The sequence below is a fragment of the Lissotriton helveticus genome, chromosome 4_1, assembly GCF_964261635.1.
Source record: "Lissotriton helveticus chromosome 4_1, aLisHel1.1, whole genome shotgun sequence".
Taxonomy (NCBI): domain Eukaryota; kingdom Metazoa; phylum Chordata; class Amphibia; order Caudata; family Salamandridae; genus Lissotriton; species Lissotriton helveticus.
In genome coordinates, this window is record NC_136063.1 from 112,431,691 (window position 1) to 112,458,234 (window position 26,544).

Genomic DNA, 26,544 nt, shown 5'->3' on the forward strand with positions numbered 1-26,544 from the left:
CCAAGTGGCACATTGGGGCTGGGCCATCTTATCCTACGGTGGACTGCAGTATTTTAATGTTTTGACCCGTGCCTCTGACTGGAACTGCCTGCAGGAGGAGTGGAGTTAAAGATGTGTCTTAGACAAAGGGTGTCCCAACGACGATGGTTTCACGTGCCCACGCCAGATTGTATCCCACAGTGTTCTCAAGTCGGAAGTGGGAGACTAGATGAGCAGAAGTGGCGGTGTGTGAGGGTACCCGAATCTTTAAGTATTGCTCGTGCAAGCCGGTTTTTCTCAAGCCTGTTAAAGTTGTGGGAATAAACACGTAGGCCAGCAGGGGATGAATTCAATTCCACTTGCATTGAGCGGCGCAAACGGAAGCTTTAACGGTCTTGGATTGTCATGAATGCATTAAGATTATTGGGTGTTGTAGCCAGCCTTTTCGTGCGCATGTTTGTATCAAAAACTGCTGTATTGCGCGGGGCGGTTAGTTACGCCGCGGTAGGTCCAAGCCGCTACATGTATTTATGACGAGGTCTAGGAGGTGCTTGTTGATCATTCCTCCTGCTTCTTTTGAGTTCATATCAGGCTGGGTATTGTCCTTCCTTCCGGAAGTGTAGGGCTAGGCGTTTTACTTGCGACTGCGTACGTGTGGTACGGAAGCCCCATTTTTGTCCGCACTAGTCTGGGCAGGGGTGCTTTTAGCCTTTTACTTTGGGGCACTCGGGTCATGGGCATCGAGTACCCGGGGTTGCGCCAGCCTCCCACAGCATAACAGCGCTAACAGTTTCGGCGAGTCGTTGCTATGTTTCTAGTCATTGTACATAAGCTTGCCCCGGTAGTGAGAATTCCACTCATAACTCTTCATAGCATTAGATCACCCCCCTCCTCACACTAGGCATAGTGCTCGACCGGGGGCCCCTCCTGGTGTTGGGCAGTCAGTGTATCATTGGTGTCTTACAACATACACAAGAGAGCAGACAAGGTCTGGAAATAAGGTGTGCAGAGATGTTGGCGAAAGTGCAACAGTGGGTGCATGCGTGCACGTGTGCTGTTGGAAACACAGGCTGGAAAAAACTCCCATCAGACCACCCTTTGATGGTGGATTTCACGTCATATGGGATGTTTTTATCGATCATTCCATCTCACAACTGACCATATAGTGTCGCTGTAGACATGGATGTCGGTATTCTAGCCGTGATGTCCATTGTGAAGTAGTATTTACTTAAGTGCAGTGCAAAAATAACTGTGATAAATAAAATTGACTACACAGGCGCTGTGCAATATTCAAAACGCTAATCTATGTGTCAAATGTTAAAACCACGCCGAGTAGTACGACTACCCCATGGCGCTGTGCAGGACGGTCGACATGTTTCAGCCCTAGGGGATTCTACCCCGGCTTTCTTCAGGACCATAGAACAAAGCTACTGCAACTGAAAAACATGTGTTTGCAAAGAATGGACAAATAATGTACTACAAAGGTTACATATCTACCAGGAACGCCCACTGGAAGGAGAGAGGAGCATCTTCTTCCTGGAAAAGATGTTTACAAAGCACTATATTATACACACGCAACCACATGTATACACAGACAAAATGCCAACAAAACACACACCTGCCTGAATGAAATTTACATTCAGCATTGTGAACAAGCATATTAGCTTACACAGCATGAAGAATTTCTTCACACTGCTACTCACCCAGCTTTGTGTGGGTGAAGACCTCACCTCACCCGGCGACCGCTCGGGAGAAAGAGGCCCCGCTCTGTGGTGTAGAAAAAAGGAACACTGTAAGCACGCAACTCTGCAGTGTCCAGGCCAATTGCCCTACACACCAACCCAACAGACGTGTGATAGTCACCCAACTATTAAACCCAAAATCCCACCCATTAGCCAGACACTAAAAACGTAACACTATGATGTAAAGCATAAAATTACTTAATGGGTGCTAGATAGCACCTAAACACTAGCCTAGAGCCACAGTGTAGCCTACTAGGCAGGGTACCTACTGGGAAGTTGTACATAGTGAGGGGCTATTAAAAGTACCAAAAGGTGGCAAGCCATGAATTAGTTAATAAAGGGCACAGGGGGCCATACAAAAAGTCCTATACTCAATAGCATAGGAAACTGCCTGGTAGCGAAGGCTTCATCAAGGGACTTACCTATCCGTCGGTGCCACCAACGGTGACTCGAGCGGAAGTGGAGGTGTCTGGTCAGATCACTCCTGGTCGTTTTTATAGCTACCATCCACTCAGGAGAGGCCAGAAAAGGGCGTTTGAATACTGCCAATGGAGGGCAAACGCGCGAAGGAAAGCGCGAGTAAAGGCGCGAGAGAAGATAGACACTGCTCTCTCGCGCATGCGCAATAGCCGGCAGTCCAAGGATAGCTAATGGACAAACGCGCAAGGGAGACACTGCTCTATAGCGCTTGAGCAGTAGCCGGTTTATTCGAAAGATGGCATGAAATTGTCATAGCGTTATCATTAGTAACCCATAACAAGGATTGCAATGTGCCAATTGACGAAAATAAGATCAAGAGGCTTCTTGTTGAAGATTGAATCGATTAGGCACCCATCTTAATGCATGTACATGGCTGATTAAAAGACACTGTGTGTGTGTCTTGCGTCAGGTGTACCTAAATGAATTACATTGTGAGGGGGCGTGGTCGATTTGTAGGCTTGAGTCTTCTCAATAAAGAAACCCTATTTTGCGCCAAAAGTCCAAAAACTTGCCTACTCTTATCACATTAGGATCTAAGACAAACAGCTAGTGAGCGTCTGTGCTACAACAATGCCAAAACGTAGTTCTTTACAGAAAGGTTCATTACAAGAATTACTGCAGTGGTGCATTGAGCATATATATACACAGGGACGGTCTGGCCAACATTCCTCTAAAAATTGGACGGTGTCCCAAACAAGGTAATTCATACATGGAGAAACGCTCCATGGTGGAGTAGGTTATCTAGTTAAGAGACCATGAGGGGCTGCTATACGCTAAGGCGTTGTGAGATCCTTATTAGGGATCAATATGATTGAAATTTGAGGAGTGTTCAGTATCACCAAGTGTCAAGGAAAATGGGTAAAGGGCTGGGCAGACAGAAGGGGTCCGCACACAATTATGTTAGGTGAGCTTTACTGGTGCAACAGAAATTGTGTTGCACCCCATTACGAAGACCCGCAACCAACCGGTTGCTCTTGAAACTAGAAAAACAAAACATGTGTGTGGAGGGTCAAGGGGAATATTTAACGACCTCTCTGCTCACTCCCCTACTCTGAGATACAACATACACAAGAGAGCAGACAAGGTCTGGAAATAAGGTGTGCAGAGATGTTGGCGAAAGTGCAACAGTGGGTGCATGCGTGCACGTGTGCTGTTGGAAACACAGGCTGGAAAAAACTCCCATCAGACCACCCTTTGATGGTGGATTTCACGTCATATGGGATGTTTTTATCGATCATTCCATCTCACAACTGACCATATAGTGTCGCTGTAGACATGGATGTCGGTATTCTAGCCGTGATGTCCATTGTGAAGTAGTATTTACTTAAGTGCAGTGCAAAAATAACTGTGATAAATAAAATTGACTACACAGGCGCTGTGCAATATTCAAAACGCTAATCTATGTGTCAAATGTTAAAACCACGCCGAGTAGTACGACTACCCCATGGCGCTGTGCAGGACGGTCGACATGTTTCAGCCCTAGGGGATTCTACCCCGGCTTTCTTCAGGACCATAGAACAAAGCTACTGCAACTGAAAAACATGTGTTTGCAAAGAATGGACAAATAATGTACTACAAAGGTTACATATCTACCAGGAACGCCCACTGGAAGGAGAGAGGAGCATCTTCTTCCTGGAAAAGATGTTTACAAAGCACTATATTATACACACGCAACCACATGTATACACAGACAAAATGCCAACAAAACACACACCTGCCTGAATGAAATTTACATTCAGCATTGTGAACAAGCATATTAGCTTACACAGCATGAAGAATTTCTTCACACTGCTACTCACCCAGCTTTGTGTGGGTGAAGACCTCACCTCACCCGGCGACCGCTCGGGAGAAAGAGGCCCCGCTCTGTGGTGTAGAAAAAAGGAACACTGTAAGCACGCAACTCTGCAGTGTCCAGGCCAATTGCCCTACACACCAACCCAACAGACGTGTGATAGTCACCCAACTATTAAACCCAAAATCCCACCCATTAGCCAGACACTAAAAACGTAACACTATGATGTAAAGCATAAAATTACTTAATGGGTGCTAGATAGCACCTAAACACTAGCCTAGAGCCACAGTGTAGCCTACTAGGCAGGGTACCTACTGGGAAGTTGTACATAGTGAGGGGCTATTAAAAGTACCAAAAGGTGGCAAGCCATGAATTAGTTAATAAAGGGCACAGGGGGCCATACAAAAAGTCCTATACTCAATAGCATAGGAAACTGCCTGGTAGCGAAGGCTTCATCAAGGGACTTACCTATCCGTCGGTGCCCCCAACGGTGACTCGTTGGTGTCTTGCCTCGGCGCCGGTGTGGCGCCCACTGTGAGAAGCCAGTTGTGGTGCCTGTCCTTATGTGGTTGGGTTCGGTAAACTTTGGGCCTGATTTGGCGCTGGGTGGCGTGCACTGTGAGTTGGTTTCTGATTATGGCTGGAGCGAAGTCTCGCTGCTTGACTAACATGGTCCTTCGGCCACCAGGAGTGCTGCATGTGGCCCGTCTGTATGTCCGATTGATGCAGGCGCCATTGATGGCAATTTGAGATTGTTGGACAGTCCTGGCCAGGACTCTGCAGTATTTATCTCTTCCTCACCGTTCTGTTGTATCAGCGGCCACAAAGCCAATATACGTCATGGGCCACTGCCATCTATGGTGGCCATGTTCACATAAGGCACGGAATGTAGTGCGTTGCCAGTCGTTGGGGTAAACCGAGGTAGCGATGTGACAATTTATTTCTGGTCGCTCAGTAAGACATATCCACCCGCGCTTTTGCCAGGGCAGCAGGCGGGGGGAGGTAGTTGCAGCTATCAAGTGTTGTGGTACTGCCCTGTTTTAACTTATCCTATGAAGAAAAGCAGTTACAGTTGAATTTGGAGAACTGCGCTTTGGCAGAAGTTATACATTACTGGTGTAGACTGCTGATGCTTTGTGTGAAGGTGGTGGTGGGGTCTCAGTGGTATGCGCTCGCCTAGTGTTTGGATTAGGGAGCGATATCAGCAGGGGAGGCCCCCCTCATCTCGGGGGCTTCTTCCGGGGGTATGACCTCTCGAACCTGGGATAGTCTACACTTGCTGTAGAGGGTTTGATCCCGGGGGTATATGCTCATTAGTGTCAGAGGGGCTTTTGGTCAGCAGGCGTGTCATGATGCAGGTCGGGATCTTAAGGGGGTACTTGGTTTCAGTCCCTGCAATCCCTTTGTGTTGGTCGTAAGTCTACCTTACAGACAGCTATCTTAGAGGTAGCATGGCCTAAGCTGTTCCCAGACTAAAACCCGAGAGGGCGGGTGATGCCTGCTGTTATACCGTTCAACCCTGTATTGGCACATGCAAGGTCATCGTCCTAGTTATATAGTATGATATTATTATCCCTTCTATGCCCCTGTGCGCTTTCAAGATAGCAGCACAAGCGTTATCGTAAGCACACTGTCTCAATGTTGTGCAGAGAGTGGCGTTACAGCAGTAGTCATACCCTGGCTGGGTGTAGCCTGCTGTCGCTTGTCGTGAAGGGTGTTTAAGTGTCAGGGCTGGTGCTGGAACGCCTATAATTTGATACGAAGCGCCTTCAGCAGTAGGGGCCCCTCCTCTTCCTCTTCCCATTGTCATTACCTGGTAGGATGACTTCTCGATCCAGGGATGGTCACACGAATTTTGTGAGGGATAAGACCCGGGGTATCTGCAGATTAGTGGCAGAAGGGCCTGCGTTTCTTCAGGCATGTATCTTATGTCAGGATCAGGTCCCTGGTGGGGCGCTAAGTTGTGCCAAGCAATTATAAAGTCAAGGAAGAAAAGCTCAGTGCCATGAAGAAATTTACCCAACAGAGGGGTCTGGGTTTCATCAGACATGAGATGATACAAGACAAAGTCAAAGGTTACTTCCAGGTGGATAGAGTCCATCTGATGCCTGTTGGCTTAGACTTATTCCTCCTCGATTTAAAAGAGGCTCTGCTGAGCAAAGGTTGCAGGTAAAAGAGTAGCGTTGGTGGGGGGCCCGTGCGGCGGCGGGGACCATCGCACGGGCTGTGGCGGAGTTACAGGGCAATCCGGAAACAGAGAGGTGCAACACAGTACTTCAGCGGGCACATAGGGGTGCCAGAGCCTAACCTAGAACCTCATGGGAGGTCTAGGAATCTGAGTCGGCACCCCAGTAGTCGTTCGGGCGGTTGTGGGCCTGTGCAACCGGGGGTTTGCCTGTGGCCCTGAAGTGACTATGCGCCTGCCCGAGGCCACCCGGTGGCCATCAGGAGGGCGGGCCCTTAGTCACGGAGGGCTGCCCCCTCCCCCCAGCTAGTATGGTTGCCACCCCTCCTCAGGGCTGGCTTGCCCGGTGGAGGTGGGCGGTCCTGTGACGCACGTCCGGGGCACTGGCTGGGAGAGGGTATATCTCACCCACTGGCCATTGTGGCGGCCTCTTTGCCGCTCCGGACGTTGTGTCGAACACGTCGGGACACTCTTTCCCTCCCTACCTCTTACCCTGAGTGTCAGCTATGGGGGGGGGCTCCTGAGGGAGTTTTAATGTGTCTCCTTTTTGTTGCAGGCGGAGTTACAGGGCAATCCGGAAACAGAGAGGTGCAACACAGTACTTCAGCGGGCACATAGGGGTGCCAGAGCCTAACCTAGAACCTCATGGGAGGTCTAGGAATCCGAGTCGGCGCCCCAGTAGTCCTTCGGGCAGTTGTGGGCCTGTGCAACCGGGGGCTAGATACGCCCTGCAAGGGGCGTGAGTAGTATATTACCATAATGGTGCAGCAGCTGGGTGGTTCGCCACTGTGCTGATTGGCTCATCAGGCGGGCAGGTGGCGAGAATGCGGCCTGCCCTTGGATTGCCCGTAAGATAACCCAACGTGATTACATAATGTTGTATGTAACAATAAACCTGCAGCAATTTTTCCCAATCTTAACACTTGTGTGTGTGTGTTATTTGCGGGATGTTGGTTATGTGGGGGCGGGGGGTTCCTGTGGCCCTGAAGTGACTATGGTTCCCCAGCTTCCAAGTCGGTCGCTGTGGCTATTAAGACACATCCTCTTCTCTGTTTACCATCTTTTCATGTATCCCTGCTCTAAAATGCTCACTTCTCGCCCCTGGAGGCAGATTTACTCCCCTATAAAATTACTGCGTATGGTGTAAAGCAGTGTTCGGATAAATTGATGTGGGAGTGCAAATGCACATATAATGAATGTCTGACTTTAATTTACACTAGTAAGCTGCCCCAAGCGTAGGTGCACCCATTGCGATGTTAATCCCGCTCCTAGGAGCTGGTTTGCCTCAGGTAATGCAGGGACAGATTAATTCAGGCATGTGAATTATTGGAGCATTGTGGGACTTCGCAAATCAGGCGTGCCGCTGACACAGACGTGTGTGCGAGTCTCTCCTGCCAGCGCTATTCCAGCAGCCTCCATCGGCGCCATTACTACTGCTTTTAAACACTGTTTCGGCTCAAAATTAAATGGTTCGGCTACTATATAAATGAATCGTTCATGATATATCTATTATTATTCATCATGGAGGCCGTTCTTTCAAAACCTGATGGAAAGCAGGATGCGTATCTCTTAAAGCCTTTTTAAGAACACTATCCCCACGCAGTAAAAACTCACGGTGCGATAAAAAACAATGTATCACCGCGCAGTATCACTCCACTTAAACTCTCAGAACACTGCTGTCCCTCCAGTCACTAAAAGTGTCTTTACCCGGTGACTCTGTACAGCGCCCCGAAGTCTTTCATTGGGTGTGCGCTACACAGATACCATATGTATAGAGTCAGGTTATAATCAGTGCCCTGGTAATCCTCCAGCAAATTCTGCTCACCCCACTCCCCAAGTGATGTGAATTGCAGATAATGGTGTTACTGGCACACCGGGTCAGAGTTTGTGGGGATCCCGTTAACACCCGATCTGACACTAAAAAATGAAGAGTTACCAGGGGTATTAGTAATTGCGAATCACCCACTCCCCCCACCCCTGGAGTTTCACGCAGAGATTTAAGCTGCTATTCGGAAGTAACATCTCTGGGTGAAACAAACCTGATCCAGAGTTATCCAGCACATCTCCTAATTGGAATTCGGTCAGTAGCTTCTGTTACAGCCTCATCTGCATTAAAGCAGAGCTGGTAATGTCTTTTATAACACATTACATATGTAGTATTTTGGTTTGAATATTTTCAGCTTCGTGATGCCCTGGCAGGGTGGTCCATTCTCTGTGTTTCTTTGGTGAGAATGGAGCCTTGCTCTAGTTTGGGAGATTTAACCCCTGAACATAATGTAAGCGTGCAGCTTATTTTTATTACGCCTAACACAAACAAGTGTTTAAGCTTTTTTCTCTTTCACAGATAGTGAACCTCCAACTGTGAATGTACTTTACAAATGCCATACATATATGGTTTATCTGTTGACACAATTCCATTGTCTTTCAACTGCACAAGATTAATTCGGTCAGTTGATCTGATATTTATTTAGGATTTTCTTTTTGGAGGGGGAGTTAAGTTTTAAAAAGCACTCCTTCTAAAATACTTAAGTTGGGCCCTTGTGAGTTTCTTTCAATAAGCAGGTAACATTTTTAGTATCCACTTCGGTACAAGTGCGTTCAGAGCTCAAGGACGGATGGCGTACAGGGACACAAGCATCCACTTTTTTTTCTTCCCGCAACTATCCCACTCCTGTTTCAGTGGACATTGGTGGCTAGTTCTCATTTACTACTGTGTTTCTGTTGGCAGTGGAATGAGCACATAAGTGTTAAAACATTGCCATTTGTAACGCCAATAGTCCCAACTCAATAAAATGCGAGTCCTATTGCATTTCTAATGCTTGTTATAATTTTTACTTCTCCGCTAACCATCACGTTCCCTATTGTTGCACTCACTGGAGTGGGAGTAGTGATTTTTACCCTACTACTATCCAACACTTCCCCTACTGTCACACTGACTGTATTCTGAAATGTAAGTTGAAATATTTTTTAATTGTTTAATGTTTTTATTTATTATAGAATTGTTTTTATATTTCAAATCATTGATATGTTTTTTTAAGTAAATATATATGTAATAATAATTATATGTGTGCAATTTATATTTTTATTACGTTTATTTATTGTATTTCATTAAAATGTATATTAGATTCATTTGATTTTGTGAACATTACATTTAATATATTTAATACATATTGTTTTATTTTATATTTATATAAAAGTCAATATGTTTTACATCTATATTTTTTAAATCAATATTTTTGTACTTACCTGTTTAAGTAAAGGAGTCAATATTTATTACATCAATGTTGTGTCAGTGAACCATTCTCTAAATTAGCATTTTTGATATTTAGTATTTCTTCCAGGTTTTCTGGTAGGAAACTTAATTTGTCCATTATAGGTCCACATTGATAGGTTGCTTGTTTTGTTCAGCGGGCAGACTGGATTTTGTACATTTTTCTAATTTGATATTGATTCCTCAAATGTGAGTGGTCACTATCTTCATTAAATCTATTTGTATATCTAGCTTGTCAGATTGCATTACCATTGCGTTTGTTGTGGCTGATAAGGTGTGTACTAGCATGGTAAGGAGGCCGGGTCGGCCGACTAGGTGGTCTTTATCTTAATCTCAATCTTAATTTCTGTTGTTATTTCCAGTTCTGTTGTTTTGTCTGTTGTTTTGTTTGGCATGTGGTTCCCCCATGTGTAGACACTTGTAAGATGATCCTGTGTAGGCCTTTCTTAAGGCTTTGTCCCCAGATGAGATTGTGATTATACTTGCATATTGTTTTCTTGGGCTTTTTTTCTGGGTTCCATTGCTTCAAGGAGTTTCCTGATACTGGAGAGGGAAAAGGATCTTAGCAAGAAATTTTTTCTAAAGTCTGTTTGCTGCATGCCATTTTCGTTTAGCAACTGGGAATCTTCATAGTTTGTTATTGTTCTTTGTTTGGAGTGTATGTTTTTTATCATGTTCTTTTCCATCGTCTGTTATGTTACTTTCATTTGTTTTGCCCTTTGATCTTTGATCTCATGTTCCCTGTTCTTTTTTGTTTCCCCATACTTGTCTCTCTGGGGGGCTGCTGATTGTATGTGTGCGTATGTAGGTATTTGGTTAAATCTTATTTTGCTTCCTGTTTTGGTTATGCCCTTCACCGTCTCTGAGAGGTTAGTGCTATCTGTCCGCTCTGCACCTTTGTTGTGTTCCTTGCATGGAGTTCCTTTAGTTTGTGCAAATACAGAGACTGAATGGTGTTGTTCCAACTGCTGGTTCATTTTCTGGGAGCCAGGGTTATTGGCATCCCTGTCATTTTTCCTGACATGATATAGATTGCTAGCTCCTGGATCTTTTAAAATATTAAACTTTGAAATTATATTTGGTTTCTCGAACAGAGTGAAAATTGGTGATATGAGTGGGCTGCTTTTAGTTGCTCTTGCCTCTCTTGCCTTATTTGTTCCATTTGTGTGTTTATTTTGGGACTTTTGTTTGTACATTTCTGGTTGAGGTCTTCTGTCCTGGTGTCTGTTGTATCCTCCCCAATCTCATGTTCATCATTGTTTGTTTGTGTGTTCCTTTTTTATTATTTTTTTTCTTCATTTTGGGGGTGTTTCCTTGACCTTTACAGTTATGACATGTACTTGCTTGCTCACTACTTATGTCTTTATTTTGACTTTTTCCTGTTGAAAATGTGGTAATCACCTTTACACCTGGAGCAACAGGAGCTGCTACTGCTGCTCTGTTACGAGGCTTGATGCCTTCTGGGGGAGTTTTACGTGTGATTTGGTTGCTTCTTGGGAGAGGGTGAGCTAGGGAGGATTTGTGTGGAGAACGGACTCCCTGGTGAAGGCTATACTGGTACTCACAGCTCTTAGCTCCTTGTAGTACTTGTTGGTTAACACTCACCCTTCCCTCCTTTTGTAGCTCCAATAAAAGTCATTTGTTTAGCAACCCTGCTCTAGGACACCTGATTGGAGATGATGTAAAGGGGAGGGGTACAGAATGTGTGGCTACGATGTAGTGCAGGGAGGGGTGATAGCAGTTGGCCTCTTCCATAGGTTCACAAGCTTTATCCAACCTGCTTCAGCTACCTTTTCTACTACCCGACTTGTCCCAGGCCAGGACAGGCCTCAGTGGTATTTTAACTCTCTTTCCACCCTGTTCCCCTGGTCCGTCATTAGAGCCTCAAACCATGGGTACTGAGCATAAAGGTCAGGAAGGGAGATTGTTAATCTTTCATTAATCTGGTGGAAGATCCCAGTCCAAGTCCCGACCCGGTCCTGACCTGTGCCCACTGTCTCCTGTGCAGGTTGTTCAGGTTCTAGGTGATGGTGTAACAGGCGAGGGTAGGCTTGGGCAGGCGAGGGTAAACTGCAGCCAGGGCTGTGGGACTGTGGAACAGCTTAAACTGCTTCAAGGCTACTACCCGGAAGGTGCTGCCAAGTTGAACCCTCACCGGGCCAATCTCCAAGCCCTGCCCAGACCTGGCTGGGCCGCTTCAGTTGGGGGCACAGGCTTGCACTGTGCGGTATGGGTGCAATGGCCCTGCACTCAGTATAATCTTATCTGTCCCCACTGACAACCTGCTGATTTTCTCTGGTGGCTGATGGCTGACTGGCAAACTTGTAGAGTCAGTTTCAGTATGCCTCAGTGACCTCAGTGGTTTTGGGCATTCTGTTGCCCTCTGTGTCATGCCGAATCATGCCGTGTTGTGTGTCACCACTCCTGCACATTCAGTTTTGGCTATGCCGTTGATTCCCCCACCGATAGTTTCAGTGACGGCAGTGGGGGCCAAGGGTCTCCCGCCGATCAACTGCGGGCTGCAGGCTGCTGAACTCCACTGCCACGCCCCTGCCGTGAATACTGCAACAATGGAGCTGAGACACTTAAGGAGTGATGACACAATGTAAGTAATGACAAGTATAATTTCCAACTCAAGAAATGTATTAAACAGTTATGTATTTAAGTTTCAGAAAATCTAGATATAGATTTGAACTCCTGTTTTGTTTTCGTGAATATTCTGTGATGATCACAAATGCATTGTGAAAGCGTGACGAAAGGAAACTCGTTTTGAAAGTGAGGGCAAGGGTTAACAGATGCTAACCATTCACAAGTGATAATGCAGTAGTCTAAAATGAAAGACATGATTTCATTTGCTTCCTTTCTCATGATAAAAGGGTGGATATATGAAGAGGTTTCCATTTTAGAGTTGCTTACTATGAGAGTGGTGTTCCATTCTTGTGCTTAGCTTTTACAAATCCTAAGTGTTAACAGAGAGGTAACACAACAATATAATGTGCAAACAGAATTCACTTGTATTCTTAGTATATGTCCGTAAGAAGCTGCGAAACAAATCAATTGAATCCTGTCGCACGCTACAAATACTACTACAATTCCAAGTATACACTAGAGCCTTAGGACATCTCCCTAAAACTGCACCAGGTATCACCTCTTCTGTATTTCTAGGCATAATCTTTTCTTTTTCAACCGGACAACCGTCCTCCACCTCATATGCTCGACCACTGGTGTCAACTGCATGCACCAAATCATTATCCTGAAAGTAACTTTCTTCATTAAAAAATGGCTCACAACTTGAACTATGCTTCCATTCTCCAGAAAAAACATCACAAAAATTAGTCCGATTAATTACTCTTTTCCACTTACATTTTGATTTGAACACATTGATTACCTTATCTAGTGTACGAATTCTATTCATTACTAATCTATATAATTTATTTTTCACTTTAAATGCTTCATCCACAATCTTAACTATGCTTTTTTGTTCTTGTAAAAAAAGGTCTTTTTTTGATACCTCTTTACATTTTTTAATAAATTGGATACTATTCTGTTATAAAACACTCGTCTACGAATTTCAATAAATTGATTTCTCCTTCTATTGCTATAGACAATATCATCTCCTGCTACAGGTCTAACATTTTTTGAGGAGCACAATTTCTTTTTTCTAATTAGAGGTGTCTTATTCTTCTTTGAAACAACATCTTTTTATTTTGACATTTCAATAACTTGCTGCGAAAATTCTTAGTTTGCTTACCAGGAGCATTTTTTTTGTCACTGAAGATTTTGTTTTGGATGAGTCTTGTATTTCTTTTTTCTTGGACCTTAAAACTTTATTTTTTACGTCTTTCCTTTGATGGCATATTCTTTTATCTTTCTATAGATGATTATAATCTGTGGTAAAGAAAAAATAACATATTATAGACCACTACAACATATTACATAGCAATTACAATAAGTAAACGATATAAACACTAGTGTACAACATAAGCCTGATTTACATTACATGTGCTGTGCTTTGTGTCAAAAACGATTTACTATGTAAAATGTTTTCTGGTAAAATGTCTGGCTTTAAATTTTTTGGCAAGGATCACACTGAGTGTCTGTGTGAAATAAGGAATTACATTTTCACATTTTTCAATATTGTCACCTGTGCCTTCTAACAGTTTGTCTCTCTTAGCTTAAAAGGTACTCTGTGTCTGTGTCTCATGTCACTTTACACGTGCATAATCTCTCTTTTTATGTGTGTCATTTCTCTCTTTGTGTGTATGTCTTGACATGTGTCTCAGAATCAGAATCAGAATATTTTTATTGTTGAATTAATAAAAATCCTTACAATTAGAAAAAATACAATTAGCGAATGTCCGCAATACATTTTGCATAAAAGATCAAAAGCGACGATTGATATCAAAGTTAAAAACAGTTAAAACTTAAACTCTACGTCGGACCACCCCACTAACAACGTAGAGATTTATGGAGTGAGCATGGGGGATAATACATAAAAAATGACATGTGTCTCATGTGCCTAAGATCACACTGTGAGTCATGCTTAATTGTAAATGGATCTGGGTGAATAATTAGTTGATGTGTTTTAAAATATGGAAGTACATGTTTTCTTAAAGTCAGTTAGGCTTTAGCATATGTACTAGTAGAGAATCTTAGGCAGCATGTCTGTTAGGCCTCTTACTTCAGAAATAGGCTCTAAGCTGTGCAATCAAGATCCAGAGTATGCCTTTGAAATGAAAAAGGAATGTTATGTCTTGCTTATATATATGTGGTCTGTTTTTGCCAGTAGACACAATGAAATAGTATGAGCAGAGACACACAGACAGAGCTGTACATTTCAACACTTTGAAACTCACATAATATTCACCCATCCCTCCAGTGCTCATTCACCCTGTTACCATGGTAACTCCCACCTAACCCAGCACACAGTTCAAAAGTTCATCATAGTATGTTGCAAAAGAACCCAGCAAGGGTGTTTGACCTCTCAATGTACTAGCAAATCATGTGCAATGTTTCTTTAAATGACCTTTTCTCAACCATTAAAATGACTTCTTTCCAAAAAAAAGCATGCACCCTAATTTTCAGTGGTGAATTTTAAGAAAGCACCAATCACTTCTTGTTTTTCAAGTGCACTGAATGTCAACCACTTTTTTTCATAATACCTACTTTCAAACTGCCATTTCATTTCCACAACTCATCTGAATAGAAGCACATCTACCTTCAAGATGCCAAAAGTCTGGTTTGTGGGTCATAGCTTTGTCTACTGGAGTGAAAAATTTGCAAGTTACAGAGGCATTTACAACCTTGATTTACCAAATGTGGACATTGTGTGGATTGGACAGAGAGGATTAAGAAGTCACCAATTGATACAATTGATAAAATCCTTTATGCATCTACCACACCCTGACCTCATAATTGTGCACTGTGGTGGCAATGACTTGGGCACTTTGACTGGGTTAGGTCTGGAAATGCTTTTAAAGGACATCTTTGGGCAATAGATGTCACTTTTTCCAAAAACTGCCTTGGTATTTTCTAATATATGCCAAAGGCAAAAATGGAACTGGTCCAACCAATTTTGTCCACAGATTGAGAGAGCAAGGAAACATGTGAATAAAACTGTTTCTGCTTTCCTCAGGGACTATGGTATGGGTTCCATATACCACAACAACTTGCGTTACAACATGCAAGGCATCTATAGGAGAGATGGTGTACATTTTACAGATGAGGGGAATAGAGTCTTCCTTTTGAATTTGAGACTCTGCATTGGTACCTACTTGTAGGTACAAAAAACACCCACATAACACAACAGCTCTTTTCAGAGCTACCCTACCTCTAAGAACCCTAAATTATTTTTGTATTCTAATTTTTTACACTGTTTTCCCCGTGGTGCGCTCAGGGTGCGCGTACTGGTGAGCGTACATGGGAACGCACCCAGCGCTTACCCCGTGAAAATTTTAAAAAAATAAATAGTTTTTTTGCCCTTCATGGTCCTTCTAGGCCCCCCTCAGAAAACCTACGGGGTCAGGGGGTGTCTACCCTGCCCCCTTTTAATCATTTCTCCCTTTTTATTTTCACCTCTTGTGTCTTGATTCTACCGAGACACAAGATGGCGGACTCTCCGGACTGTTTAGAATGTTGACAGACATCCGACAGCCAATCAGCTCTCCGCTCGCGCACCCCCGTAGCGCGCCGGGTGCCCTCCCTGGTACGCGTACCGGAGAGCGCTCGGAGCGCGCCTATAGATATATATGTGTTTTTTAAGTTAATTTTCGAAAAAAACACTGGAGCAATTTTCACCAAATATAGCAAAGGCGCTTCTGCGTACCAGTCCCTACAATTTTGCAAAGTTTGGCATAATTCTGTTCAGCGGTTCGGAATTAGCATTTAAAAAACCTTGGAAATTCACTACAAAAAACATAGGTTTCACACATGTTATAGTTAGCTGGACATTTCACTCATACAAAACCATTGAAATTCCCCCGTTATAGTTAATTCAGCTAACTATAACTCGCGTGCCCGCAATGCACTGCTGATGACGTCACATATTTCATCACTATGACATGGTCAGTGACATCACTCATGACATCACTGATGACATCTCAAATGACATCACTGATGACATCACTGATGACATCATCCTTGTGAAAGAGTGGCAGACCTCCTCTCAGCGTAATATAACCCTTGATACACACATTCAAAAATAGAAACTAAAAATTTCAAAAAAAGGGAGATACCAATTCCAGTTAGAACAACCTATTCAGTAATTCCAAAATCTACATACATATCCAGTCATTCAGTAACAGTTCTATATAGGCACTCATACATGTACTCACTCATCATACGTACTCATACACCTATACATCTTATTACACACGGACACTCATCTATAGAGTTACTCACATACAAACTCACACATGCAAATAAACTATCAAACATCCATTTACTTGCATAAACAGCTATACACCCACCACTACACTTACTTCTACAGAATCATACACATACTTACTCTCTTAAACAATCACTTCTAGATACTCATACTTATCTATACAGGAACTCTTACAATCTCTCACTCTCACATATACTCACTTATATACATCAATACTCACATATACTAGTTTAACACATATGTAGTTACTCATAAAGATACTATTGAGACAGTGATTCGCTCACTAGCCCACCCATACACACACTCATCCACCCATACAATCCTGCACACATGCTGTCTTCAAAACACATACAAACAGTGAGTCACTCATTCATGCATCTATGCGGTAAGTAATACCCCCACCTAACCATACAGACACTCATACTGATACTCTAAAAACCAACTAATAACCCATATCAACACTCATGTAGCTAGTCACCAACCCATGCAGCCACTTATACACAAAGTGAGACACTGATACATATATTTAAATATTTAAACATTACTCGCTAATACATGTATTCACCAAGATACACTTAATAAGTCAGTTATACAATCATTTTTACAAAAAAAACATCCATTTAGACTCTTATTTACAAATGTTTTTCTCCATCGACCTTTAGATATACATACATAAAACATATTTATTTTTCAGAAAGACACACATTCACTGGATGATGTCATCAGTGATGTCATCAGTGATGTCATTTGAGATGTCATCAGGAATGTCATGAGTGATGTCACTGACCATGTCTACTAGCCCTGCGTAAACCTACTGAAACAACAAACTGCACCCAAACCGACCCAGGTCTATCCCACGGCCCCATCTCATGCCATTCTTGTCATTGGACCAGCTTGGGTCAGTCCTCAACGGATCCTCACACGATCCCTATCAACCCCCAGTATGAACTAAAATGTCTATATTTTAATGCCAGATCACTACCCAAGCATGCACTCGACATATGGGACACCTTAACCTCCAAAACGCCAGATCTGGTTTTTGTCACCGAAACGTGGCTATCCGATGCCAGTGCCCCGGACCTAGCCAACGCTCTCCCCCCCAATTATAAAATAATAACACAAAACAGACAAAGCAAGAAAAAAGGAGGTGGAGTCGCCGTAATTTTTAGGGACCACTTAACCTGCCTAATGGATACAACTAAAGCGGAGCCTGAACATGAGCTACTACCATTTAGATTTCTCGTTGAGAATCATGTCATGCTAGCGGGCGCAGTCGTCTATAACCCACCTGGACAACAAATTAACCTCAGTGCGAAACTCCTGAATCAAGTACTCCCTTTGTGCCTAAAACACAAAAACTACATGATCATTGGAGACTTTAATGTCCATTACGAAAACCCCAATGCCCCTGGAGTCGCTCAGCTCAAATACGACATGGAAATCCTCCAACTGAAACAACTGGTTGATGGTCCTACGCATATAGCAGGGCACACCCTGGATCTCCTTTTTACGAACACCGAGTCGACCACTCTTAAGGAAACTCTCCCTCTGTCATGGTCTGACCATTTCATGCTCTCATTCTCACTTGAACTTCCTGGCAAACCCGTGAAAATCAGATCCTCCCCCCTCACTTCCAATAGAGCCTGGAAACTAATCAAAGACTCCAATTTTCAAAATCATTTTCACGATACAGATGTCTCCCTACCAGATAACGAACCTATTGGCAACAATGTCATCCGGCTAGAAACTAGCATCCGCCAAACATTGGACAAAATAGCACCCTTGCGAGATGTTAGGAAAAAAACAACCATTAACGAAAAATGGTACACCCCCTCCCTCAAGAGCCTTAAAAGGGAATGCCAAAAAACAGAACACCAATGGAGACAAGCGAAAAACCCCACAACCAGAGCCAACTACACTGCCAAAAGGAAACAATACATCCTTGCCATCCGAGAGGCAAAAAAGGCATTTTTCGTGCAACGAATCAACGAAAACCACAACTCGGCAAAAGAGTTATTTAAAATTGTGAAAGAGCTCAGCAATCCATCCTGCACCTCGCAAAAACTCACCCCTTCAACAGAAGCATGCGAACGGATTAGCTCCTTCTCAAAAATCAATAAAATGTATTCAACCTTCACCCCCTCCCATACCGTCTCCCCCTATGATAACTTTCGCCTAGACTTGGGCAACTCCCCTCGCCTATCAAACTTCCAACCACTCTCCGAAGAGGAAGTACTAACAGTCCTTAGAGCAATAAAATCCGGCTCCCCTGCAGATCCATGCCCACACTTTGTATTCTCTGAAATTGCACCAACTCTATGCCCAATCATCACCAAACTTTTTAATCAATCTCTTGCCTCCGCGTCCTTTCCAGATTGCTGGAAACACGCATCTGTAACCCCCCTCCTGAAGAAAGCTGGGGCCGATATTCTCAACCCAGAGAACTATAGGCCAATTTCACAACTCCCTTATCTCTCCAAAGCATTGGAGAAAATGGTTAACTTACAGTTATCCAAATATCTCGAGGACAACTCGCTTCTGGACCCCACCCAAACTGGATTCAGATCCAACAATAGCACTGAGGCTACGCTGCTGGCAGTGTCGGACAGTGTCAGATGCATCACTGACCAAGGGGGCTCGGTGGCTCTGATACTGTTGGACCTGTCGGCAGCGTTCGACACAGTGTCGCACAAATGTCTATTGAACATTCTCCGGAGCAAAGGAATACAAGACATAGCGTTGCAATGGATTGAATCCTTCCTGTCCAACCGCACCCAAGCAGTGCATATGGGCCAATTCCATTCTGAACCCCGTCCCATTGGCTGTGGAGTCCCACAAGGAGCTTCCCTAAGCCCCACTCTCTTTAATGCCTACGTATCATCTCTGGCTGACATCGGAAGAAAGTGGGGCATCGGCATTTGCTCATATGCCGACGACACGCAGCTGATGGTGACCTTGGATGAAAGATCGGAAAAATTAGAAACAACTAAAAACAAACTCCACAGCTGCCTCTCCGAAATGGCGGACTGGATGCGTAACCACTGCCTCAAGCTCAATGCCGGAAAATCCGAAATTCTATTGTTCGGAGGAGCCAAACTTTCGTGGAACGATTCTTGGTGGCCACCGTCATTGGGAACAGCCCCCGCCCCGAAACAATATGCCAGGAATCTGGGCATTATGATGGACGACGCACTATCCATGAAGGACCACGTGCGCACACTTTGGGGTAAGGGATTTGCAATCCTGAAACTCCTCGCTAAGATCTTCACATGGATCCCACTTGACTGTCGTCGTACGATCACCCAGGCCCTTCTAGTCAGCCGCCTGGACTATGGCAATGCTCTGTTCGAAGGAATGAACGAGCAGTTGTTCTCCCGCCTTCAGGTTCTGCAAAACCAGGCTGCCAAGCTGGTATGTAACAAAGGCAAACGAGACTCTGCATCGGCATGTCTAAAACAACTCCATTGGCTGCCGATGCGCCAGCGCGCCACATTCAAACTACTTTGTCATGCGCACAAAGCCCTCCATAAAACAGGCCCTACAATCCTGCAAGGGAAAATTGAATTTTATATTCCAAACAGGAACCTAAGATCCATTAACTCAGCCCTAGCAAAACCCAAGCATATTTACAAAACAAGAACAGGAGGACGAGCCTTCTCGCACCTGGCGGCCAAACGATGGAATGAACTACCGATGGATCTGAGACACACTGTGAACCTTCTTTCATTCCGGAAAAAACTCAAAACACATCTCTTTCCCAAATACTAATCCCCCCTGCTCAAACCTCAGCAGCCCTTTCTTATTCAGCGCCTTGATATCCCCTGGGATGAATGCTGCGCTCTACAAATACCACAAATAAAATAAATAAATAAATAAAATGTCATGAGTGATGTAATATGTGACGTCATCAGCAGTGCATTGCGGGCGCACGAGTTATAGTTAGCTGAATTAACTATAACAGGGGAATTTCAATGGTTTTGTATGAGTAAAATGTCCAGCTAACTATAACATGTGTGAAACCTATGGTTTTTTCAGTGAATTTCTAAGTTTTTTTTTTATAATGCTAATTCCTAACTATAACATGTGATAGGTTTCAGGCATGTTATAGTAAGAAAATAGCATTTAAAAAACCTTAGAAATTCACAGGAAAAAAACATAGGTTTCAGGGATGTTATAGTTAGTTGGACATTTCACTTGTACAAAGCCATAGAAATTCCACCGTTATAGTTAGTTCAGCTAACTATAATTCGCGCCCCCCAATGCATTGCTGATGATGTCACATATTACATTGTTCATGACATGGTCAGCGACATCCCCGATGACATCACTGATGACATCTCAAATGACATCACTGATGAAACCACTGATGACATCATCCAGTGACTGTGTGTTTCTGTAAAGTTTAAATATGTTTCATCAATATGCCATGGTGTATTGAAGAATGAGTGTGTGTATAAGTGTCTGGATGGAGGATTTAGCAGGTGCGTGACTGACTGTATAAGTGAGTGTTTAAATGTGTCTTACTGAATGCATGGGTTAGTGACTATATCAGTCTGTTGGTTGTTGTGTAAGCTGCTGCATGGGTTCGTCAGTAGCTACATGAGTGTCTATAAGGGTTATTGATTGGTTGCCTGAATATTTGTATGGGAGACTGAGTGTGTGTGGGTGGGTGGGTGTTGTGTAACTCTGTGCATAGATGTGTGAGTGGTTGATTCACTGGGTGTATGGGTTCAAGAGTGCATGTGGAAACAGATATATGGGTGGGTTAGTGTATGTATGGGTGTGTTGGTGAGTGAATGGATGTACATGCTCAAGTAACTTCATATGTAAAAGGCAGTTTATGTGAGAGTTGGAGTATATAACTGACTATACATTAGAATCAGGGATTATGAGAGTGGCTGTATGGATGAGTGTGTGCTTGTATAAGTGTTAGTTTAAGAGAATAAATATGCATTAGTATCTATATGAATAAGTGAGGTGATGTGTGTATAACTGTATAGGTGAGTAAATGGGAGTGTGATTGATTCTTTGCATGACTGACTAGGTGTGTGGGTAACTCCATTAATGAGTGCCGGTGTGTGAGTGTCTCTATAGGTGTATGAGTGCATACGATAGTGTTGTATTGATGAGTGACTGCATGCATGAGTGATTGTATGGGTGAATGAGTGGATGTGTGTATAGACCTAGGAATCAATGAGAGCGTATGTAGTAACTGGTATTGGTGTGTCGATGGTTTCAAAAATGTAGTCTGTATTTTACAGTGGGTGTATCAAAGGTTATATTAGAGTGTGAGGAGGTACATCAGATTTTCACGTGGAATATATAATTAGTGATGTCATTTTAGATGTCATCAGTGATGTCATCAGTAATGTCACCGACCATGTCATGAATGATGTAATATGTGATATCATCAGCAGTGCATTGCTGGTGCATGAGTTATAGTTAGCTGAACTAACTATAACAGCAACATTTCTATGGTTTTGTACAAAGTGGAATGTCCAACTAACTATAATGTTCCTGAAACCTATGTTTTTTCAGTAAATTTCTAAGGTTTTTTAAAGATAATTTCTAATTTCTAATATATGGATAGATAGACAGATAGATAGATAGATAGATAGATTGTTTTCTTAGAGCAACACTTCTTCAAATAGATCAACATAAATAAATATTAACCAAGTCAAGGATGTCACAGAGGTCTATCAATATAGCTGTTCTTCAAATGTCAGTGCGTTTTAGGTGAAAACGACTTTCTGTGAATTCAATCAATCAATCAGTTAATTTGTAAAGTACACTACTTACCCGTAAGGGTTTCAAGGTGGTGGATGGGGGGCGCTGATGCTACTGGTCGAAAAGCCAGGTCTTGAGTCGTCTCCTGAAAGTGAGCAGGTCTTCAGTTTGTCGTAGGTTGAGGGGGAGGGTGTTCCAGGTCTTGGCGGCGAGTTGGGAGAAGGACCTGCCTCCAGAAGTGGTTCTACGGATGCGTGGGACCATGGCCAGGGCATGGTCAGCGGAACAGAGTTTCCTGTTGTAGAAGGAGAGTCGACTGTTGAGATAGGCTGGGCCGGTTTTGTGGAGTGCTTTGTGTGCATGGATCAGGAGCTTGAAGGAGATTCTTCTGTCGACGGGGAGCCAGTGCAGGTTCCTCAGGAGGGGGGTGATGTGGTCATGGCACGGGACGTCGAGGATCAGGCGTGCAGAGGCGTTCTAGATTCTTTGCAGTCTGTTGATGAGCTTAGACGGGGCTCCGGCATAGAGGGCATTTCCGTAGTCGAGTCTGCTGCTGACTAGGGCCTGGGTGACTGTTTTCCTTGTGTCTGTCGGGATCCATCTGTAGATCTTGCGGAGCATACGGAGGGTGTTGAAGCAGGTAGAGGAGACTGCGTTGACTTGTTTGGTCATGGTGAGTTTCGAGTCGAGGATGACTCCTTGTTTGCGTGCGTGGTTGGTAGGAGCCAGGGCTTTTCTCAGTGATGCAGGCTACCAGGAGTCGTCCCATGCTGAGGGGTTGGGCCTGAGGATGAGGATCTCCGTCTTGTCTGACTTCAGCTTAAGTCGGATTTTCTTCATCCAGTCGGCGACAGCCTTCATTCCCTGGTGGAGGTTGGATGTGGCGGTGGTGGTTCTTGGTGAGGGAGAGGATCAGCTGCGTGTTGTCAGCGTAGGAGATTATGTTGAGGTCGTGCTGTCGGGCGATGCTTGCGAGTGGAGCCATGTAGACGTTGAACAGCGTCCGGCTAAGGGAGGATCCCTGTGGGATGCCGCAGATGATCTCTGAGGCTTTGGACCGGAACGGGGGAAGGCGGACTCTCTGAGTTCTGCCGGAGAGGAAGGAGGTGGTCAATTCCAAGGCCTTGTCTCAGATCCCTGCGGCGTGGAGGCGCGTGCGTAGTGTGCGTTGGCAAACAGTGTAGAAAGCTGCAGAGAGGTCCAGGAGGATGAGGGCCGCCGCTCGCCGTTGTCTAGTAGGATCCTGATGTCATCTGTGGCGGCGATGAGGGCAATCTCGGTGCTGTGGTTGCTATGGAATCCTGTTTGGGATGGGTCCAGGATGCTATTGTCTTCGAGGTGGCGTGTGAGATGGGTGTTAACTATCGTCTCGATGACCTTTGCTGGGAACGGAAGCAGGGAGATGGTCCGGAAGTTCTTGAGGTCGCTCAGGTCCGCCTTGTGTTTCTACAGTAGGGCGATGATCTCGGCGTGCTTCCAGCTCTCAGGGAAGGTGGCAGTCTCTAAGAAGAGGTTGATGATGCTGCACAGGTGGGGTGCGATGGAGCTGCCAGCTTTGTTGGAGATGTGGTGTAGGAGAGGGTCAGACAGGGAGCCGGTGTGGATTGTGCCCATGGTCTTGATTGTATCCTCCATGCTCACGTTGGCCCAGGTTGTGAGGGAGTGGTGGTCGATGGGGTGCAGTGGGTCCGGCGTGTCGAGGCCTGTAGGGGTCATCCGGGGGATGAAGCTGTCATGGATGTCGGTGATCTTGCGGTGAAAAAAGGCGGCGAGGGAGTTGCACAGGGCTTGCGATGGCGGGATGTCGTTGGTGCTGGAGATGGGGTTGGAGAGTTCCTTCACGATGTTGAAGAGCTCCTTGCTGTTGTGTGCATTGTTGTCAAGGCGGTCTTTGAAGGAGGTCCTTTTGGCGGTCCTGATGAGGTGGTGGTGGTTGCGGATGGCGTCTTTGTGGGCAGCCCGGCTGTCTGGCGTCTTGTCGCTGTGCTATTTGTTCTACAATTTCCTGCAGGTGCGCTTAGGTGCTAGAAGTTACGGGGTGAACCAGCTGGCTCTTTTGCTGGTGTCTCTGTTGGTTGGCTTTTTTAGAGGTGCTAAGGTGTTGGCGCAGTCGTCCATCCAGTGTCTGAGGGTGCGTACACCATTGTCGGGGTTGGTGGGATTGGTCGGTGGGTTGAGTGTGAGGTTTGTCTGTAGTTGTTCTTCTTACGTGACTCTGCCCCAGCATCGGCAGGGGATCTGTAGGGTGCGGTGGTGTGTGAGGGGTTTACTGAAGGTGAAGTGGATGCAATGGTGGTCTGTCCAGGTGAGTTCGGAGGCGTGGCTGAACGCGACGTGGGGGCTCGACGAGAAGATGGCATCAAGCGTGTGACCAGCGATGTGGGTCGGTGTCGTGACTAGCTGTTTTAGTGGGAGGTTGGTGAGGTTGTCGATCAGGGTGGAGGAGGTGCGGTCGTTGTTGTTTTTCAGATGATAGTTCAGGTCTCCGAGGATGTAGTCGGTGGAGGTCAGCGTGGATGTGCTGATGAGGTCGGCGATGGAGTCACAGAATTGTGGACGGGGTCCAGGCGGTCTGTAGATGAGGGTGCCTCTAAGGGTGGCCTGGGGGTCCATGTGGATCTGGACGTGCATGTGTTCGGCGGTGTTGAGTGTGTCGTTGGTGTTTGTTGAGACCCTGATGGTGTTCCTGTGGACGATGGCAATTCCTCCTCCAGCTCCGTTTGTGCTGTCTCTGCGGGTGATCTTGTACCCGTCGGGGATGGCTATGGTGATGTCTGGAGAGGAGGCTTTGTTCATCCAGGTCTCGGTCAGGAAGGCGACGTCCGGGGATGCGGTGTCGAGTAGGCTTCAGAGCTCGACGACGTGTTTGCGTGGGGAGCGAGTGTTGATCAGGATGCATCTGAGCTGGTTGGGTTCGTCATGGCGGGTGTCTCGGCGGCTTCGAGGCAGGAGAAGCTGTAGTTCTGGCAGGCAAAGGGACCGTGGGTGCGCTTCCGGGTAGCCTTGCAGCAGGTGCGGGTCCTTCCTGCATTGAGAGTGATGAGGGTGCTAGCGTCGTAGCGGAGTCGGTCTTCATGGCTGATGCGGAAGCCAGGGGTACTGGCACTGGGCATGGTCCAGGCGCGGAAGGGCGCAGATGTGCTTGCCTTAGGCGCAGCCGCGCAGCACCCGTCATATATGGAGAGATGGGGAGGGAGGAGCAGCTGGGAGGCGGGAATTGTAGAACAGACGTAAAAGTTGTGCCATAGACCTACTCCGTTTACACAAGGGCCATTCTGCTGCTTTGAAAGGAGCCATTCCAACTGAAAAACAATGGTATGTAAGTCTTGATCAACTAGAGACACTAATAACTGTTTAGGTCTTATTCCACATTTTTTAAAGAATGCACCATTTTGGGGGCTAGTAAAGACTCATGAATTCTTTTTGGATTCTGCACTGTCACAATGTATTATTGTAGATACTTATTGAGCCCTGTTTTTAATAAATGTATTGTATTATATTAGCACTCCGTACATAATGTACTTTGCATACTCTTCAATAAAATGATTTTGGGATATAATATATATACTTTTTATTTTTTGGGGTTCAAATTGTGTCTTGGGTGAAACTGCACAAGGTTAAGCGGCAAAATATTAATCTTGCTATATAACGTATTCAGAATGTAGGCATTATTTAGTGTCCACTTTTTTTGCCAATTTTATTTAATTTACATTACACCTTGTTGCTGTTCCTTTCCCTAGTAATGCCGATAGTGTACTGTAAAATTCATCTTTCAGTTTCTGAAATAGCAGGTCGGCCTTTCAGTCTAGACCAGCATTTGTTCCTTTTTGGGTTCTTCAAACAAGATGATGGGTTGCCAAAGTTATTACTTTGCTGCTGGTTCTAAATATAGTTTTGACAAATCTGATGTACTTGTGAAAAGCGAAGATGAGATGGACAATTGTTATGCTTTTTGTAAATGTGTGAGCACCAAAGACTCACATTAATGCCTCTTTGCTTAAGTAATGTTTTCTGAATAAAAAGGTCAAGAATCCCACTATCGGGAGGGCAAAAATGGGCGGGCGCTCCTTCTGTTTCATGGCGGCTCAACATTGGGAAAAACTCCCAGGGGGACTTCGGTTGGAGGCCTCGTGGAGACAGCTTTCCATAGGAAGTTGCAAACCTTCCTATTCCCCACAGATTAGTATAATGAGTATAAGGGTCTGAATGGGGGGATGGCGTTGGTAATTTGCCTCTGTGATAGTTGGTACCATAGCACGGGGACACACTAGCCTAGTGTAACCAGGAGCTTTATAAATTTGTATATTATTATTATTAAAACAAATAGGCCCTTGTGTACCAAAACATTTCACCATAGACCCCGACTGGGTAAAGTCAATCAGTATTCTAAGAAAGTAGGGCTAGATGTGAGTAGCCTTTGTGAGGTTGCACATGGCCTAATTCACAGAATCTGGCTATTTGTGAATGCAAAAAAGCATTTCC

The 26,544-nt window shown here is 44.7% G+C and overlaps 1 protein-coding gene across 1 annotated transcript in view; it reads left to right on the forward strand.

The window, feature by feature from the left end:
* The window catches only part of LOC144827047 (pentraxin fusion protein-like), a 339,174-nt gene that overhangs the window by 269,084 nt on the left and 43,546 nt on the right, over window positions 1-26,544 (forward strand). The window lies entirely within an intron of this gene.